This window comes from Hyperolius riggenbachi, chromosome 6 (genome assembly GCF_040937935.1).
Source record: "Hyperolius riggenbachi isolate aHypRig1 chromosome 6, aHypRig1.pri, whole genome shotgun sequence".
NCBI lineage: Eukaryota > Metazoa > Chordata > Amphibia > Anura > Hyperoliidae > Hyperolius > Hyperolius riggenbachi.
This window is the reverse complement of record NC_090651.1, coordinates 330674652-330692449: the sequence shown is the minus strand read 5'-3', so window position 1 is coordinate 330692449 and position 17798 is coordinate 330674652. Positions and strand designations below refer to the sequence as shown.

Here is a 17798-nt window from a genome sequence, read left to right as displayed (position 1 = left end):
ATATTTATTCCCTTTAGACTAAAACTAGTCCTTGGTAAGAGTACTTGTAAAAGGTACAAACTGGAACAAAGAACATCTATCAGGCCCTAGGCAACGTAAGTGTGGGTACATGTAAGAATGATGTGCAGGTACTCTGCAGGGGAATGAGGAGATTGTAAACCGACAACACCTCTGTGTTCAATGTGCACAGCATTCTCAGTGGATTCCCTGCAGCTCTGTGGGGAGTGCATATGTAGAGTATAGTACTACTGTGTAACAAAGTAAACCTGAGACAGATGAAATTAAAGTTTTATACATACCTGGGGCTTCCTCCAGCCGCCTTCAGGATAATCAGTCCCTCGTTGTCCTCCTCCACCACCTAGATCTTCTGCTATGAGTCCAGGTACTTGAGCCAGTCGGGCGTAGTGCGCATGCACACACTCCGCCGCCAGGAGCATACTACACCTGTGCAACACTATTGCGCAGGTGCAGAATGTACCTGGCTGTGGGAGCGGCATGCGGCCGGACAGCGCTGACTGGCTGAATTACCAGGACTCATAGCAGAAGATCCGGGTGGTAGAGGACAGCGAGGGACTGATTAGCTTGAAGGGGGCTGGAGGAAGCCCCAGGTATGTATAAAACATTTTACTTTTCATCCGTCTCAGGTACCCTTTAATTTGTAGTCAACAAACCAAATTTTAATAACATATCAAATTATTTGATTTCATCAGCAAAGGGAGTGCATACATTTGCATAAATCAGCATCAATGCAGAATTATTTCCATCTCGTTGACCATCTCTATTAGTGACACGGCTACACATCAGGCTTTATTCTTACAGCATAGATGTTATTTAGAATATATAAGAGATTCCTGTGTACTCATCATATATACAGTCACAATCAGATGTGTATATCTGACCTTAAAAATACGGGGACTGCTTTATTGAAGCAGCACAAGTAACTAATTTTGATTGGTTTATTTCATTTTTGTGGACTAAGCACAGCTATTACTGTATATATACTGTATATATACATTATTTTTAATGACTATTATCTGAGAAATAGAACATTTTATCATATTTTCTATTTTAATTACAGTTACAAATTCATTAGGAGTCGGAGTCGGTGCATTTTTTCCCGACTCCGACTCCAGGCACCCAAAATTGCCCGACTCCACGACTCCGACTCCACAGCCCTGAATTAAATCACGTCAAGAAACACCCAATGCGAACGCTCACGCGATCCGAACGCAATGTGAACAAGGGCTCAGTTAATCTGTTAGGTGGATGTGTACCGTCTGTTTTGCATTCGCATGCAACAAATACACCCGACCGTTCTGCATCCGCACCTGCTTCAATCACGTCCGCATCGCCAATTACCTGTCCCTTCAACAACCCAAAGGCCAGCAGAAGCAGGAGGATTTCCACAGGCTGCACCAGGCCAATTCTCCCTAGCAACAGGCAGAAATTGTATTGGTCCAACACGAACCAATGAGAATTCTCCCTGTTGCTGTTAATTCCCATTGGTCTTTTGCAGCTCAATGGAGATCTCTCAGCCACCGGGCTGTTTAGAAGGGACCGAGCAGCGGCGATGGGCAACGGGACACGCGAGTATGACGTCACGGCAGCAACGCGGATGTGGCAACTAGCCTAGAGAGAACGGACAGTGTATGCTCTCATAGGCTTTCATTGTCACACTTTCCTGTGCGGTCCAGGAAAATGTGCCAAGCTGGGACTCTGTGTTCCGTCTCGCATTCCGTGGCACACAATCCGTGTCGTGTAACAAGTGGAAGCGGATCCTATTTTTAACATAGGATTCACTTCCTGCGTTTAAACGGATGCATTGCATTGCTAGGCATGCAATGTGTATGGGGACAACTGCAGGGGGCAGGAGAGTTGACGGTGCTTGTTGGACTAGTACAGTGATGGCTAACCTTTGCACTCCAGCTGTGGTGGAACTACAAGTCCCATGAGGCATTGCAATACTCTGACAGCTCTAAGCACAACTCAGGGAGGCATGATGGGATTTGTAGTTTTGTCACAGCTGGAGTGCCAAGGTTAGCCATCACTGGCCTTGTATCTGTTAGATGTTAATGTAGGGATGGTAAATGAGATGGAAATAATTCCAAGTTGATGTAGGCTTATGCAAATTGCATCTGCAAAATGTATTCAGCCTGAAGATAGACCAATCAAATTCCACCTTGGCAGGATTCAGCTGCATTTGAAATCTGCGTAATCCTTCACCAACTCTTTGCATGGAGCATGTTTGCAAACATAGTACATGGCATGATTATATGCCAGTCCTTCACTGGCCACTTCAAAGCACGAATGCACAAGGAAAGTGAATACATTGGGTGGTACTATACCACTATAACAGACCCCCAAAGACTTTTTTTTTTTAAAAAAAGGTCCCCATAACAAATTACTGGAGACCAGTAAAAGGATTATAGGCAAGTGACAAAGTGTTAAAGGGAACCAGAGGTTAGAGGTATATGGAAGCTGACATGTTTATTTCCTTTATTTCAATAATGCACATTGCCTGGCTGTCCTGCTGATCCTCTGCCTCTAATAATTTAAGCCATAGACCCTGAACAAACATGCAGATCAGATGTCTATGACAAATGTGACAAGATTAGCTGCATGCTTGTTTCAGGCGTGTGATTTACACCCTACTGACCAGAAAGATCACCCGGGAGCTTTTAATCGTTGGGAGCTGACGTTTTCCCGTCGGGTGAAATAGCAACTACCGCCGCTAACTGCGTCGCACCGCAGCATCCCGACGACACGCCGCAGGCCATAACGCGTGCAGGAGAACGGTTCCTGCACGCACTGTCAGATGTGAAAGAAGCCTAAGGCCCCTTTTACACTTAATCAGTTGGTATGCGTAATAGTGTGCGTTAGTACGCGTTTTTTTCCACAGCAGTGTATTGGGAAGAAGATTTCAGTTAAAACGCGTTAAGTGTGAAAGGTGCCATAGGAAAACATGGAACTTACTTTGAAAATCAGTTTTCTTTCCATTTTAACTGAGAGCAACTGTTTAAGTGTAAAAGGACCCGAAGAATAAAGCAGTACCTTGTTTACTGCTTTACATACATAAATCAAAATGACAGGTAATCCCCAATATAGGTAGGCAGAGATTTACCCCCCCCCCCCCCCAAAATAAAAATAAAATAAAGGTAGCCAGAAAGCGACTTTCCCCTCTCAGTATAGGTAGCTTGACAGGGTGCCCCCATCCCCTACGCAGAGTATACAACTCACCTTTGTTTCAGTTTTAAAACGGGATGTATTGAAATTAAAAGAGACTTCTAGTTATAGAATTTTGAGCGATTTATGTGTATTACACTCCCCATTTTTCTTTTCCCTTAAGTTTTTATTATACAGCTCGCCTCTACAGGATCTGGCAGGCACAGTTGACCCCTCTTCATCATCTCCTCTTTGGTGCGCTGTTTTCATGGAGACAGCGCTCTCACCATAGAGATGAAGCACCTTGGAGGAGACTATGAAGATGGGTCACCTGTGGCTGCCGGATCCTGGAGAGGCGAGAGCTCTCTGCACATGAGTCATCCAGCAGTTTTGCGGAGGGTGGCTCGGGGTTAAGGCTTTAGGAACTGAGAATTAACCTTGAGCCACACTGAGGAATAGCACTAGTGGGGATAAGCTGTGTACACATGCTAGATGGAACTTGGCTGAAGCAGCCAATCGCACGTGGACAGGTACCCCCCAAGTTCACTGTCGTCCTACTTACTCCTCCCGCCTGAAGCCACTCAATTGTGAGCCAACATCATCCCTACACCATAGCAACAGACGCATCACTCTGCTAGAGTGCTTGGCGATCCTTTTTTGGGTCACAAATGAACATTTGTACGCACCCTTAACCTTTTCAGGACCCCCCCCTTAAGGACCAGGCCATTTTACTTGGGGGGGGGGCATTTAGGGGGGTGAGGCAGCCGGTTCCCCTATGGCTGGGTAAGTAATATGTTGCCCCCTGTGTGGCCAGGTGTCCCCCGTATAGCCTGCATCCTTTACTCACCTCACAGGCTCCAGCAATGAGCAGCTGTAGAACCCTCCGCTCTCGCCGTTATCCTCGCTCGCACTGACATTAAGTGACGGTGCCGTGGCACTCGACACTTGCGTCAGAGCGAGCGGGGATGCCGGCCAGAGCGGTGGAGAGCACCGATCGCCGGGGGAACGTCAGGAAGGTGAGTGGATCTTCTTTAGCCCCCCTGCCGCAGCTTTAACAGGGATCACTACAATCCGCCGGCGATCATAGTGATCACGTGATCAGGAGCCAATTGCGATGGCTCCTGATCACTGGGGGGGGATGTCAGCTGTCATATGACAGCTTAATCTCCCCTCTCGAAACAGCAGGCAGCGTAAGTCCTATGCCGCATCAGCCTAGAGCAGCCACAAGGGCAGTCCCCAAAGGGTTAAGCTAGCCATACAACTAACGATGATGAGCAGATTTGACCAAGAGATAAAACTCTCTCTGATCGAACCTGATTAGAAAGAGATCTGTTGGCTACCCATACACCACAGGCCAATACCAGATCGATTTCATGCTGAAATATATCTGGGATCGTACTTGTGATGCTGCATCCGCCGCCATGCTGGCCCAACGCTGCTTCCCCAATATCAAATGTGCCCACCCTCCACCCAATGCACTATACTTTACCTGTGCGTATCCACCGCTGGCTCTGTCATCCATCCATGCACACGGCCCACGTGGTTACCGGAGTAACGTGATGTCACACACATGCCCACGTGTACTCCCACAACCTCGTGTGGCACGTGTATGATCTGAGGACAGAGCCAGCTGAGGATACCCACAGGTAAAGCATAGGGCACCAGGGGGCACATCTGACATTGGGGGGCAGCGCCGGTGTTTCGTCACTCGTCCCGGTATGGCTTGCCATTATCGCCACTCACCCGAGCGACCATGGCGGCCCGACATCTTGCAGCATGTCCAATCGACCTGCTCGGCCCGAAATCGGTCGCATCGTCGATAAGCATTCACTTTGCAGCATAAATTCTCATCCGATTTGATAAGGATGGAGGACCGGCCACCAAGCCGATAGATGTATGGCCAACTTTAGAATACAATGAATGTTACAAAATAGCATTTAACACAGGAAGATGAATGAATCCACTCCAGCTGTTCCCTCACTCATTTCGGAGTTTGCATCTAGAGATCATCAGTGAACAGAGGCTTTATAAATAGGGGAGAATTTCCTGCTGCTTAAATGAGGTGAACCAAGAGTGATTATCGGCAGAGAGGAGATCCAACAATCCTATCCATACACATAACAAAAGTATATTGAAACTATGCTGGATATATGTTATTCTGAGACATCAGCAGAGGAGCCAGAGACGTCACAAAGCCTTTACTGACAGCAGGGAGAGACAACTGCAGCAGACCCAACAGGAAGTATTTGAGGAATGAAGATAACCAGTACATATGCAAACTTATCTGCAGTGACAGGCAGCATTTAAAGCAAAGAGGACACTTTTGGCAAAGAAAAAAGTGGCCTGGGAGACTGAAGAACGACAATGTGGGATGTAAGGCTGGCATACGCAGGGCCACAGAGGCTCAATATGGCAAATGATTGATCCCTCCTCCCTGATCAAACATGGGTCAGGAAATACTGATCAATACTCAAAAATAGATCAAAAGAGCCTCCCTGCTATCTTTGTACTGCTTGCTGCCATATAACACCATCCGGCCATTGACATAAAGAATTCACTGCCATGGCACTTTTGATTGACTTTCCAAAATCCATTGGCTCTTTATTGATTAGTAAGCGGTGAATAAAAGGCCCTTTTCCGTAAGAAACACAATTGTTTCTATTTTCCACTGCTGCAATTTGTTTGGCGTACAGCGCAATTGCAGTTTGGGCGGAAGAATAATCAGACTAGCCTAATCGTGAGAAAGTTGTACTCCTATACTTTAAAGGGACTCCGAGCAGTGCAGAAACTATGAAAAGATGCATATCATTTTAAAGCTCTATTTCTCCTCTTTCCAATGATATATAAACTGCCGCCCTACGCCTTTTAGTTTTCGCTATTTTCGCGATTGAAATTGCCGCGACCGCGATTTCAATCGCGAAAATAGAGAAAACTAAAAGGCGTAGGGCGACGATTTAGGTGTCGCCAGAAAGAGGAGAAAGAGAGCTTTAAAATGATATCCATCTTTCCATTGTTACTTGTATTACACAGGGCGACTTTTTCCGCTGAATGGAGCTGCTGACACTGGGGAAAGTGTCGTCCTGTGTAATACAAGTAACTATGGAAAGATGGATATCATTTTAAAGCTCTCTTTCTCCTCTTTCTGGCGACACCTAAATCGTCGCCCTACGCCTTTTAGTTTTCTCTATTTTCGCGATTGAAATCACGGTCGCGGCAATTTCAATCGCGAAAATAGCGAAAACTAAAAGGCGTAGGGTGGCGGTTTATATATCATTGGAAAGAGGAGAAAGAGAGCTTTAAAATTATATGCATCTTTCCATAGTTTCTGCACTGCTCGGAGTCCCTTTAACGTAACCCTATAATAATAATTAAAAAAAAAAAAGTGCTCCTGGAGGGTACTTGCCTCGGGAGGGGGAAGCCTTTCCCAGTCCTGCTCAGCCATCTGGATCCAGAGACCCCCGGATACAGAGCAGCAATATTATTTACAATTGCTGCTGCGCACATACACGCTCGGGCTCTGGCAGAAATAGCTGAGCCCGATCAGTCGGCTCTACTGCGCATGCGCTTACGGGTTCCACCTGCACAGTAGAGTGGCCCGATCGGGCTCGGCTGCTTCTGCTGGAGCCCGAGCGGTGAGCCGCTACTGCGCAGGTACACACGCTGACAAGTGGCTGACAAGGGGCAAGTGTGCTGCACCTTGCTGGGCAAACATTACAGAAGTTCCAACAACAACAGTCAGACCTGGTGATACACTGATGAGGAAGCCAATGACATTGAGGGGACTCAATGCACACCTCAGATTTTCAGCAAGACGATAACTAACAATTTTTGGCACTAGTCTACTTTAGGTCACCCAGCAGGAAACCTCATTTAACAGTTCTCCAATCATGGCACCCTCTATGGCAGGACCTGCTGTGATTGAACGAATAGTGTGGGCCTAAAACATTCGAGAGGGTGCTGTCCACCCAATCACATTTGCGGAAGTTCCCTCTGAGGTTTCCATATATATTTATTATTATGCGAAACCAACATGGGTGGATAGCACTCTCAGGCCCTTTTCACACCAGCTACGTTCTGTTTTGTTTTTGTAAATGCTTGCAATTTTCCGCAATGACAATGTGTTACCAATTTTCTAAAAAAGGCAATCATAGTTCAGCTGCATTTTTCCTGCACTTCAATTGAGGCCAACATAGTGAAAAATCGCTAAATACAAACAGGGCTGTGGAGTCGGTACAAAAATCTTCCGACTCCAACTCCGACTCCTCAGTTTATGAAACCACGACTCCGACTCCACCTCCGACTCAGACCCCTTAGTCTAATATTTAATAGGGCTGTGGATTTTGTACAAAAATCACCCAACTCCCGACTACTCAATTTATGAAACCACGACTCCAACTCCGACTCCGGGTACCCAAAATGGCTCCAACTCCGACTCCACAGCCCTGAATACAAAACACGTTTGCAATTGCATTTTGTGATTTTTGGTGTGCAAGAGCCCTCGCATTGCGGCGCCGGTTTGATTCTCAGACAGGACTCTCAGCAGGAAGTTTGTCTGCTCTCCCTAGGTCTGTGTGGGTTTCCCCCTGACACTCGTTTACTTCTACATCCCAAAAACATATTGATAAATTAATTGGCCTGATCCTGAATGGGCCCTAGACCGATGGACATAAAACGACGCTAGTCTACTTTTTAGGGGACCCGACAGGAAGCCTCATAGGGAATTTCAGCAAACACAATTGGGTGGACGGCACCCTCTTGAACTGCTAGGTTTCCAATAGGATGTAGTAAACTACGCCCACACTATACAGCCAATCACAATGATTTATATTGTAAGAGGGTGCTGTGATTGGAGAACTGATTCCTATGAGGTTTCCTGCTGGGTCCCATAAAGTAGACCCATAGAACTATGGTAGGGATCAGATTTTGAATACCTCTGAGGCACAATTAGGCCTCTATCAGAAGGGAGGCTGATCTGCGCTCGTCGGGCAGTTCAGTGTCCCATCTGCTACTCACGAGCGACATTTTGGTGCAATTAAAATGCAGCTGGGTGGCAATATTTGTAATACCACGTATATCAGCACTTGCCATGCGGTGGCAATACCTGACAGCAATGAACAAAGCAACATCCTATGTCTATGGCCTTGTTCACATCAGGGCCGTTTCTGTGCGCTTTTTACAGCGCACTGCCCTGTGCGATCAGCAAGGTATTTACTTTCCCATGTAACTAAATGTAGCTGGTTCACATCTATGCGCTGCGCTGAGCAGCGTTAACGTAGGGTTGCATGCATTTCTGTGCATTGAGCTGGAAAGCGCACATCAATGTAAGTGAATGGGTGCGCTTTTTTAGCGCATAGAAGCGCGTACAAGCGCATAGAAGCGCATGCGGTTTTTACCCCTAATTGGAGAAAAAAAATACATTTACATACAAAAACAAAGTTTTATTGACAACTGCTGCTGGTACAACAAGCAAAACGTGCTTTAAAGAAGCGCAGCGCAACGCACACTAAAGCGTGCACAAGCGCATGCGTTTTTTACCACGCGCTTTCACACGTTTTTCAGCGCAGCAAATGTGAACGAGGCCTTAGCACAACTCAGATGTGACTCCATGGGCAAGGGGGTCACCGGTACTGAGCACTAACAAGTGCCCGGCTGGTGTACAAGAGCAGCTGACAGGCAGTGAATTCACCCATATAAAAGATCCCTAAGGCCCTGTTCACACTGGAGAACGCAAAACGCTAGCAAAATCGCTAGCATTTTGCGGAGAGGGATTTTTCACGATTTTCAGCATTTGTTACTCGATATCTCCGCGATTTTGGAGCTATCGTAATTGCCATTTTAACAGTTGAACCACGATTGCTCTAAAATCGCAGAAAAGCGCTGCATGCACCACGTTTGTGTTTTCCGCAAATCGCTGGCGATCACTGCAGTGAGATCACAGCCATATACTCTAAATTACCCTAGCGCTTTTCAAAGCACTAGCGATCACTGCAGAAAAACACCCCAGTGTGAATAAGCCCTAAGTGACATGACTATAAACTCTGTAAAGCGCTGCAGAAGATGTCAGCAATACATAAACACTAAACAATAATAAACAATCCATAACTATACAACAGCACTACACAAATAATAATCACCAACAATCCATAACTATACAATACAAAGCAAAGTTCAACCATATTATAAAACTGGGATTATGCATCAAACAAATGCACCCAGATGAACACAGTCACCTACTTTTTTCCCTCCAGGAACAGAAAAATAGCAATTTACTGGCAGCTACAGTAACAACACAAAGGTGAGCAGCCCTGGCTCCGGACAGCCCTGCACAGGGGGCTCAGCGCTGGAAGGGATCCCCCACACTCTGCAGCCCACCTACCTGCTCACAAGGCTCCCTGCAGACCAGCCAGCTCCTCAGCACATCGGGGTGCAGCCTGGGGGAGAGGGGGGGATCCTGGGGGGTGTCGGGCCGGTGAGAATAAGTCTCAGGACTTCAGAGTTGTCATGAAAGTCCAGCCTGCAGAGAGAGGGAGGGAAGGGAGGCAGGAAGGGGGAGGGGAGCTACTGGGAAAGAGACTAGGGGAGGGCTGGAGGACAGGCTCATACAATCACAGGGTGGGGGGAAATGTATGCTGGGGAGACAGGAGGGGAGGGAGCCACAATGGCTGCCTGTGCTAACTTTCCTGTACAGAGAGTGAGCTGTGCTGGCAGAACTTGCTGAACTTTATTAGGCAGAACTTGCTGAATTTTATTCCTGAGGCAGACAGGAGAAGGCAATGCAGAGACAGGGCTGTGCTGGCAGCTATAGCAATTCATCACAGCTTTTAGCAGCTTTAGAATGTATGCATTATCTGACTAGGTATGTAGTGTATAGGCTAGTTATAGGTGTCAGGCAGTTCTATTCTCCAGTTTCTGGAATGGAAGGGAGAAGCACATGCTCAGATTAATCAACTTACACATTTGTAAAGGTGGCTATAGGTGTATTGACTTGTTCGACCAATCGATTCGATAATTATTGTTTAATTGGATGAAAATCGGTGCTGCCAAGAGCATGCCTGATTGACAATACGAGCAATGCTGCAAGATGTTGGGCAGTAGACAAATAACATTTATATCACGCTTTTTTCCTGGCGGACTCAAAGCGCCAGAGCTGCAGCCACTAGGACGTGCTCTATAGGCAGTACGGGAGACTTGCCCAAGGTCTCCTACTGAATAGGTGCTGGGTTACTGAACAGGCAGAGCCGAAATTCGAACCCTGGTCTCCTGTGTGTCAGAGGCAGAGCCCTAACTATTACACCATCCAGCCACCAGTAGTGGTTGAACGGGTGCTCGTGCTTGGTAGTAACTGCGAGCGATATATCGCCTCTAAACCCCCAGCGCCGTAAAGTGTGCCCCCCCAGTGCAGTATACTTTACCTGTCCGTGTCCGCCGCTGGCTCCAGGATCCATCCACATATATGCGGTCCACTGGTTGCCGAATTAACGTAGGCGAATGTGTGACATCACACGCGACCACTTGTATGTTGGCAACCACGCGGGGCACGTATATGTGGATTGCGGACTGAGCCCAGAGCCAGCGACACACAGGTAAAGTATAGAACACCGGGGGAGCACATTTTAAATTAGGGGGCAGCGTCGGGCCGAATGCCACGGCAGATGAGCTCATTTGAAAGCACAGGATGTTAACAATGTCTGTTTCCATGAATCAGGAAGTAGAAACAGTGCAGATATATTTTAGGATTTGTATGAGCTGTAACAAAGAACTGTTTTTATTTAAAGGTTATTAAAGGGACACCTAAGGCAACCTAAAAACAATGAGTTTTACTCACCTGGGGCTTCTACCAGCCCCCTGCAGCTGTCCGGTGCCCACGCAGTCTCGCTCCGAGGCTCCTGTCCCCCTTCCGTTTTGGCGACAGGCTTGGGAACGCGAGTGATTCTTCGCGTTCCTGGCCGCAATAGCAGTATGGAGGGCGCTGTTGTGGCCAGGAACACGAAGAATCACTCGCGTTCCCAGGCCTGACGGCGACTGTCACCGAAACCGGAATTAGCTGCCGGCGGGGACAGGAGCATTGGAGCAAGACTGCGTGGGCACTGGACAGCTGCAGGGGGCTGGTTGAAGTCCCAAGCTCATTTTTTTGTAGCCTTAATTGACCCTTTAAGATTTTGCATAACTTTTAGAGCAGAGAAGTTCTGAGTTCAGGCCTGCGTTAAAAATGAGTATATGCACAAAGCGCTGCATTAACCTCCTTAACAGTAAACCTGAGTCTGGCTCGGGCTGGAAATCCACAGCTCAGAGCGGTAACCCCAAGCTTGACTCATGGTAGCCGCCTGGAGGTATAGGCAAAGCCTGTGGGCAGTAGACGTTTGTAACTCACCTCCCCCGTGGTCCAGATGCTGGCAGCCATTCTTCCTCCGTTCCTCGGACGCTCTGGATCCCTCTGGTGAGATCGCCGTCCGTTGTCATGATGACAGCTGCCGATCTCCCTATAGGGGTAGAGCACCACCCAGTGAATGGAGGGAGAATTGCAGCGCTGGATCCAGGGGAGGTGAGTAAAGTGCAGGGTCTGCTGCTGATCTCTCTGCGGTTTGATTTTTTTGCAGAAGCCCATATGAACCAGCCCTAAAGGTGCCCATATATCCAGCAATTTTGGCGGCTGATCGACCAAGAGACAGATCTGTCTGATTGGCGAGAGATCTGTGGCCGCCATAAACTGTAGGCCGATTACCAATCGATTTCAGCATGAAATCTTTTGGGATCAGCCTAATGACACCACCCCCGGTGCTGTCCTTCCAAATGAAGATGTACCCTGTTGCCCGTACATGTCTGTCTACTTTGCCTGTCCGTGTCTGCCGCTGCCTCCTTCTCGGCAACAGGAGTATGATCAAGGTCGTGTGTCCAGGGCCACGCAGGCGCAGAGGCAATCGACTGGCTCAGTCGCTGAAAACAAAACTGAGTCACTGCGGGGGACCCAGTATTGTTTTGTCCCAGCACAGCCAGCTGCAGGGGGCCAGTAGAAGCCCCAGGTAAGTTAAACTGTTGTTTTTTTTTTAAAGATGAACTGAAGTAAGAGGTATACGGAGGCTGCCATATTTATTTCCTTTTAATCAATACCAGTTGCCTGGCAGCCCTGCTGGTCTATTTCTCTGCAGTAGTATCTGAATAACACCAGAAACAAGCATGCAGCTAGTCTTGTCAGATCTGACTTTAACCACCCTGGCGTTCTGATTAAATCGCCAGGGTGGCTGCGGGAGGGTTTTTTTTAAATAAAAAAAAAAACTATTTCATGCAGCCAACTGAAAGTTGGCTGCATGAAAGCCCACTAGAGGGCGCTCCGGAGGCGTTCTTCCGATCGCCTCCGGCGGCCAGAAGTAACACGGAAGGCCGCAATAAGCGGCCTTCCGTGTTTCGCTTACCTCGTCACCATGGCGACGAGCGGAGTGACGTCATGGACGTCAGCCGACGTCCTGACGTCAGCCGCCTCCGATCCAGCCCTTAGCGCTGGCCGGAACTGTTTGTTCCGGCTACGCTGGGCTCGGGCGGCTGGGGGGACCCTCTTTCGCCGCTGCACGCGGACCCTCTTTCGCCGCGCTGCAGCGGCGATCAGGCAGCACATGCGGCTGGCAAAGTGCCGGCTGCGTGTGCTGCTTTTTATTTCATTAAAAACGGCCCAGCAGGGCCTGAGCGGCAGCCTCTGGCGGTGTTGGACGAGCTGAGCTTGTCCAGACCGCTCAGCTGGTTAAAGTCTGAAACACCTGATCTGTTGCATGCTTGTTCAGGGGCTATGGCTAATAGTATTAGAGGCAGAGGATCAGCAGGGCTGCCAGGCAACTGGTATTGATTAAAAGGAAATAAATATGGCAGCCTACGTATACCTCTTACTTCAGTTCCCCTTTAATCGCTTTAGGGCCTGTTTCCACTGCACGTGAATTCTGGATGCAGAAAAAATGAATGCCTATGGGCCTGTTTCCACTAAACGCAATTTTTCTGCTGCTGATTTCACATAGGCATTTATTGGAGTCAGTTTTCTGCATTCAGAATCTGCATGTAGTGGAAATAGGCCATTAGGTTTCCTTTAAGCTATGCATTGACTGTGCCGTTTGACTGCCTGCCACCTGAGACTGGGTGCACACATAGCAGAAAAGCTAGCGTACCGGGAAACACTGCGTTTTATGCAGCAATGTTAGTCTATGGGACGCAGAAGAAGCTGTGTTTCACTGCATTTGTACAGTATGCGTTTCGCAAACACTGGTAGTGTTGCATAATATGCAGGCTGGCTGCCAAAACACACATAATTAAAGTCTTTGGTAACGCATATGTATTGCGTTTTTCATGCATTTTTAATTAAAAAGTAATGATCTCTGATGTGTTTCCGCTTTCTGTTGTCTTCCTCATGATTTGCATAAATTAAAAAAAAGCATACAAAACGCATATGCATTTTACATTAGTGAACCGCAAACGCATCAAAACGCAGGGCAAACGCATAAAAAAACCGCAAACGCACCAAAACGCAATAGAAAATCGCAAATGCACCCTACAAAGACGCTACTTTTTCACGCTATGTCATATGTGAACCCAGCCTGAAGCTATTCACGTCGATGCTCACTTTTGGCATCATTAGCAGCATATGATGCTACAGAGGATCAGTGGTGGCTGCAAGGCTAAAATGCATAACTAAGGGCACATGGACAGTTGACAGCAGTGACCACCTGCCTACGGCTCCTGTGGATTTGCTTAGCTGGTGAAAGGGTTTAGCATGGGTGGCGGGATAGGTTTCATCCTCTGCATGAATGTCTGTGTTTTCTCCTCGGAGATAATTTTTTGTCTTCTCTTTAAAATAACTTTTCAGCATGTTACAATAATAAAAAGTACCAAAAATGGTTGAAAAAGTACAAACAAAATGATTTTGAGTGTTTTCTTGCTTGCTGGTGGCTTAACCAGCTGAGCGGTCTGGACGAGCTCAGCTCGTCCAACACCGCCAGCGGCTGCCGCTCAGGCCCTGCTGGGCCGATTTTAATGAAATAAAAAGCAGCACACGCAGCCGGCACTTTGCCAGCCGCGTGTGCTGCCTGATCGCCGCCGCTCTGCGGCGATTCGCCGCGAGCAGCGGCGAAAGAGGGTCCCCCCAGCCGCCTGAGCCCAGCGTAGCCGGAACAAAAAGTTCCGGCCAGCGCTAAGGGCTGGATCGGAGGCGGCTGACGTCACGACGTCGGCTGACGTCGATGACGTCACTCCGCTCGTCGCTATGGCGACGATATAAGCAAAACAAGGAAGGCCGCTCATTGCGGCCTTCTTTGTTTATTCTGGGCGCCGGAGGCGATCGGAAGATCGCCTCCGGAGCGCCCTCTAGTGGGCTTTCATGCAGCCAACTTTCAGTTGGCTGCATGAAATAGTTTTTTTTTTATTTAAAAAAAACCCTCCCGCAGCCACCCTGGCGATTTAATCAGAACGCCAGGGTGGTTAAAGGGCAACTGAAGCAAGAGGGATTCGGAGGCTGCCATATTTATTTCCTTTTAAAGGGAAGGTTCAAGCAAAAAAAAAAATGAGTTTCACTTACCTGGGGCTTCTACCAGCCCCATGCAGCCATCCTGTGCCCTCGTAGTCACTCACTGCTGCTCCAGTCCCCCGCTGGGAGCTTTCTGACCTCGGAGGTCGCATGGGGGGGGGGGGGGGGGGGGATGGCTGCATGGGGCTGGTAGAAGCCTCAGGTAAGTGAAACTCTTTTTTTATTTTGCTTGGACATTCCCTTTTAGCAATACCAGTTGCCTGGCTATCCTGCTAATCCTCTGCCTCTAATACTTTTGCCATAAACCCTGAACAAGCATGCAGTAGATCAGGTGTTTCTGACATTATTGTCAGATCTGAAAGATTAGCTTCAGGGCTGGAACCCACTAAAGCGATTTTATTTTTTTTGAGCGATTCAAAACGCTAGCGATTTCCCTAAACGCTCAGCTAATGTTAATGGATGGGCCGAATTCCACTGGAGCGATTGCGATTACCAAAATCAAAAACGCAGGACATGCAACATTTTTAGTGTTACCGTTTCTGCAATGTTAAGTATATAAACGGTGGCGTAATCGCTCATAAATCGCTATACAGAGCAATTTTGCTAGCGGTTTTAAATTACTGCACACTGTAAAAAAAATTAAAATTAATTGAAAGGACCAATCAGAATTAAAAATGCTAATCGCTACACAATCGCTGGCAAGACGCTTACAGTTTTTAAAATTGCTACCAAAATCGACAGAAACCACTCATGAAATGGCTTACAAAAAGCTCATTAAAAACGCTAGCGATTGAGATTAGCGATAGCGTTTTGTAGTGGGTTCCAGACCTCATGCTTGTTTCTGGCATTATGCAGACACTACTGAGTCCTATTAGACAGCAGGACTGCCAGGCAACTGGTATGGTATAAAGGAAATAGATATGGCAGCCTCCATATATTTCTCACTTCAGTTGTCCTAATTTTGTTTAAACAATTATTGCACACTTTCTGTTAATCCAATAAACTTCATTTCACTTCTTAAATATCACTGTGTGTGTCTCCTATATGATATATTTAACTGACATTCTTTTTATCGTAACAACCAACGATTTATACAGGAAAATCATGTCGATTAACAACTTTGCCCAAACTTTCGCATCCCACTGTAATTTTGATAGCACTTTTTTCACCTACTTTTTGGTACTTTTTCCATTGCAAAGTGCTGAAAAGTTATTCTAAATTGAAAATTAAAAATGATCTCTTAGAGAAAACTCAGGAGGAAAAAATAATTGCCTATGACCCAAGGTATGAAAATATCACCTAGGAGAAAACTCAGGAGAAAAAGTGAATTGCATATGGGTCTACGTGTCAACTGCTGGCACTAGTCTGCTTACGATACTGCTATTAGGTTGTGTTCAGCCAATGGATGATGCTTGTTCACAGGGTGGTTCTTGCATGAAGCAACGTGAATCATGTGCTTCAAGGCAGCAAAAATTAAAGGCCAGCAAGAGGTGGCTTCCCTCCCCAAATGTCCCCGTCTCCCCCTCCCTAGATGTGCACCTTCTGTCAGTGTTCCAGTGATGGGATCTCCATTCGCCCCTCCAGTATCCTGTATTCATGGCTACAGCAGTGCCTCATGTGACCTGTTACGTGCTGCCGGGTCACATGAGGCACCGCTGTAGTCAAAGAGGAAGCAGGACTTCACGTGTGGCTGGTGATCCCATCCCTAAACTGCCGAGAGCGGGTGAGTGATGCGGCGCCGGTGCAGCACATACCCAGCTAACTGGGGATCAGATGCTGCGGGCCAGCAGGGAGGAAGGAGATGCTGTCTTGGAGGAAGCAGAGGGAGGTAAGTGTAGTGCCAGTTGCTGCAATGCACAGCCCAATGTGTCTCTCCGGTCTGGCTTTGCACCCACACACATGTAGTGCCGTCCTCATAATGTATTGCTTCAAGCGGTATAAAGTCTTGAACCAGCCCTGCTTGTTACCCAGCAGATCAGCAGCTGAACTATGACCAAGTGATGTGCATTGTTTATTTCATTGGAAACGTGTGTAAATGAATAATATTAATAAATTCCAGATAGATGCCTTTCTGGTTTTGAAAAAAATGAGTCATGATCGCTGGACCAGGGTTAACTGGAAAATGAAAATGTCTGTTGCTGTTTAATTAGTCATTGTATGGTGGCTTTCTTATCTCAGAAGGTTGGGAGGTTTGGAATGCTGCTCACCCACTAGGGGCTGGTGCAGATCATGGCATAAGACATCTGACAGTCATCCTAGATCAGGGATGTCCAAACTTTTCAGGCCAAGGGCAAAATCGCTGTTCTTGAGAGTGCTAGCGAAATTAAAGTGTTCTCGGGTACAAAATGAGATACTTACCTAAAGAGAGGGAAGCCTCGGGATCCTATTGAGGCTTCCCTCGGTGCTCTGATGTAGCCCGTCGCAAAGCGTGGCCCCCCGGAATACTAATAAGGCACTTTTGCTAATCATATCGGGCCTGCACACCTTTTTCTTCAGAGTGGCCACGCAATACCGGCACGAGCGTGGGCCGTAAGCCAGAGTCGTGGTTACGTGCTACTGCACGGGCGTGGCTGTGCTTACGTGGCTACTACACAGCCGCGCATGTAACAGAGGAGGAGCACGGCCCCGATGTGGAGGGGGGCTGCGCTCAGCGATGGGGGACACCAGACCATCAAAGGAAGCCTCAATAGGATCCTGAGGCTTCCTTCTCTTCAGGTTAATATCTTATTTTGAAGCCAAGCTTCGGCTCGGAATCCCTTTAAACACAGTTTTTGCTGATTGCCATTAGGTACACTATGCCTGTGACATTGTGTCAAATAAAACATTTCACAACAAAGGGAGCAGTACCCAAAAACAGCACCAAACTAGTATAGAGTTACTAATAATGTTTATTCGTATATTACATTACACAACAATTAAAACCAATTAAATAAATCACAAAGAGGTGACTGGAAAGGTGGATTCATTATTTCATAAAAGACAAGTGATAATATATGGCATATACTCCTCTCAATCCAGTGCAGTATACATAGTATAGGAACAACAAATCCCAGAACAACAATAATGGCAATTATTAGATAGTGAATAATATAATGTACATTGGACATGAGGAATATGTGTCCCAGTACACTCTAGC

The 17798-nt window shown here is 47.2% G+C and overlaps 1 protein-coding gene across 6 annotated transcripts in view; it reads right to left on the bottom strand.

Annotated features, from left to right (window-relative positions):
* Positions 1–9661, bottom strand: part of ARHGEF1 (Rho guanine nucleotide exchange factor 1) — a 173291-nt gene extending 163630 nt beyond the window's left edge. For 3 of the 6 annotated variants that reach the window (XM_068241440.1, XM_068241442.1, XM_068241441.1), the window contains exon 1: positions 9539–9661. The gene's annotated coding sequence lies outside the window, so the exon portion shown is untranslated. The remainder of the gene's footprint in view (positions 1–9538) is intronic. The other 3 variants (XM_068241443.1, XM_068241446.1, XM_068241444.1) reach the window with 2 other exon arrangements.
* Positions 9662–17798: the final 8137 nt, after the last annotated feature.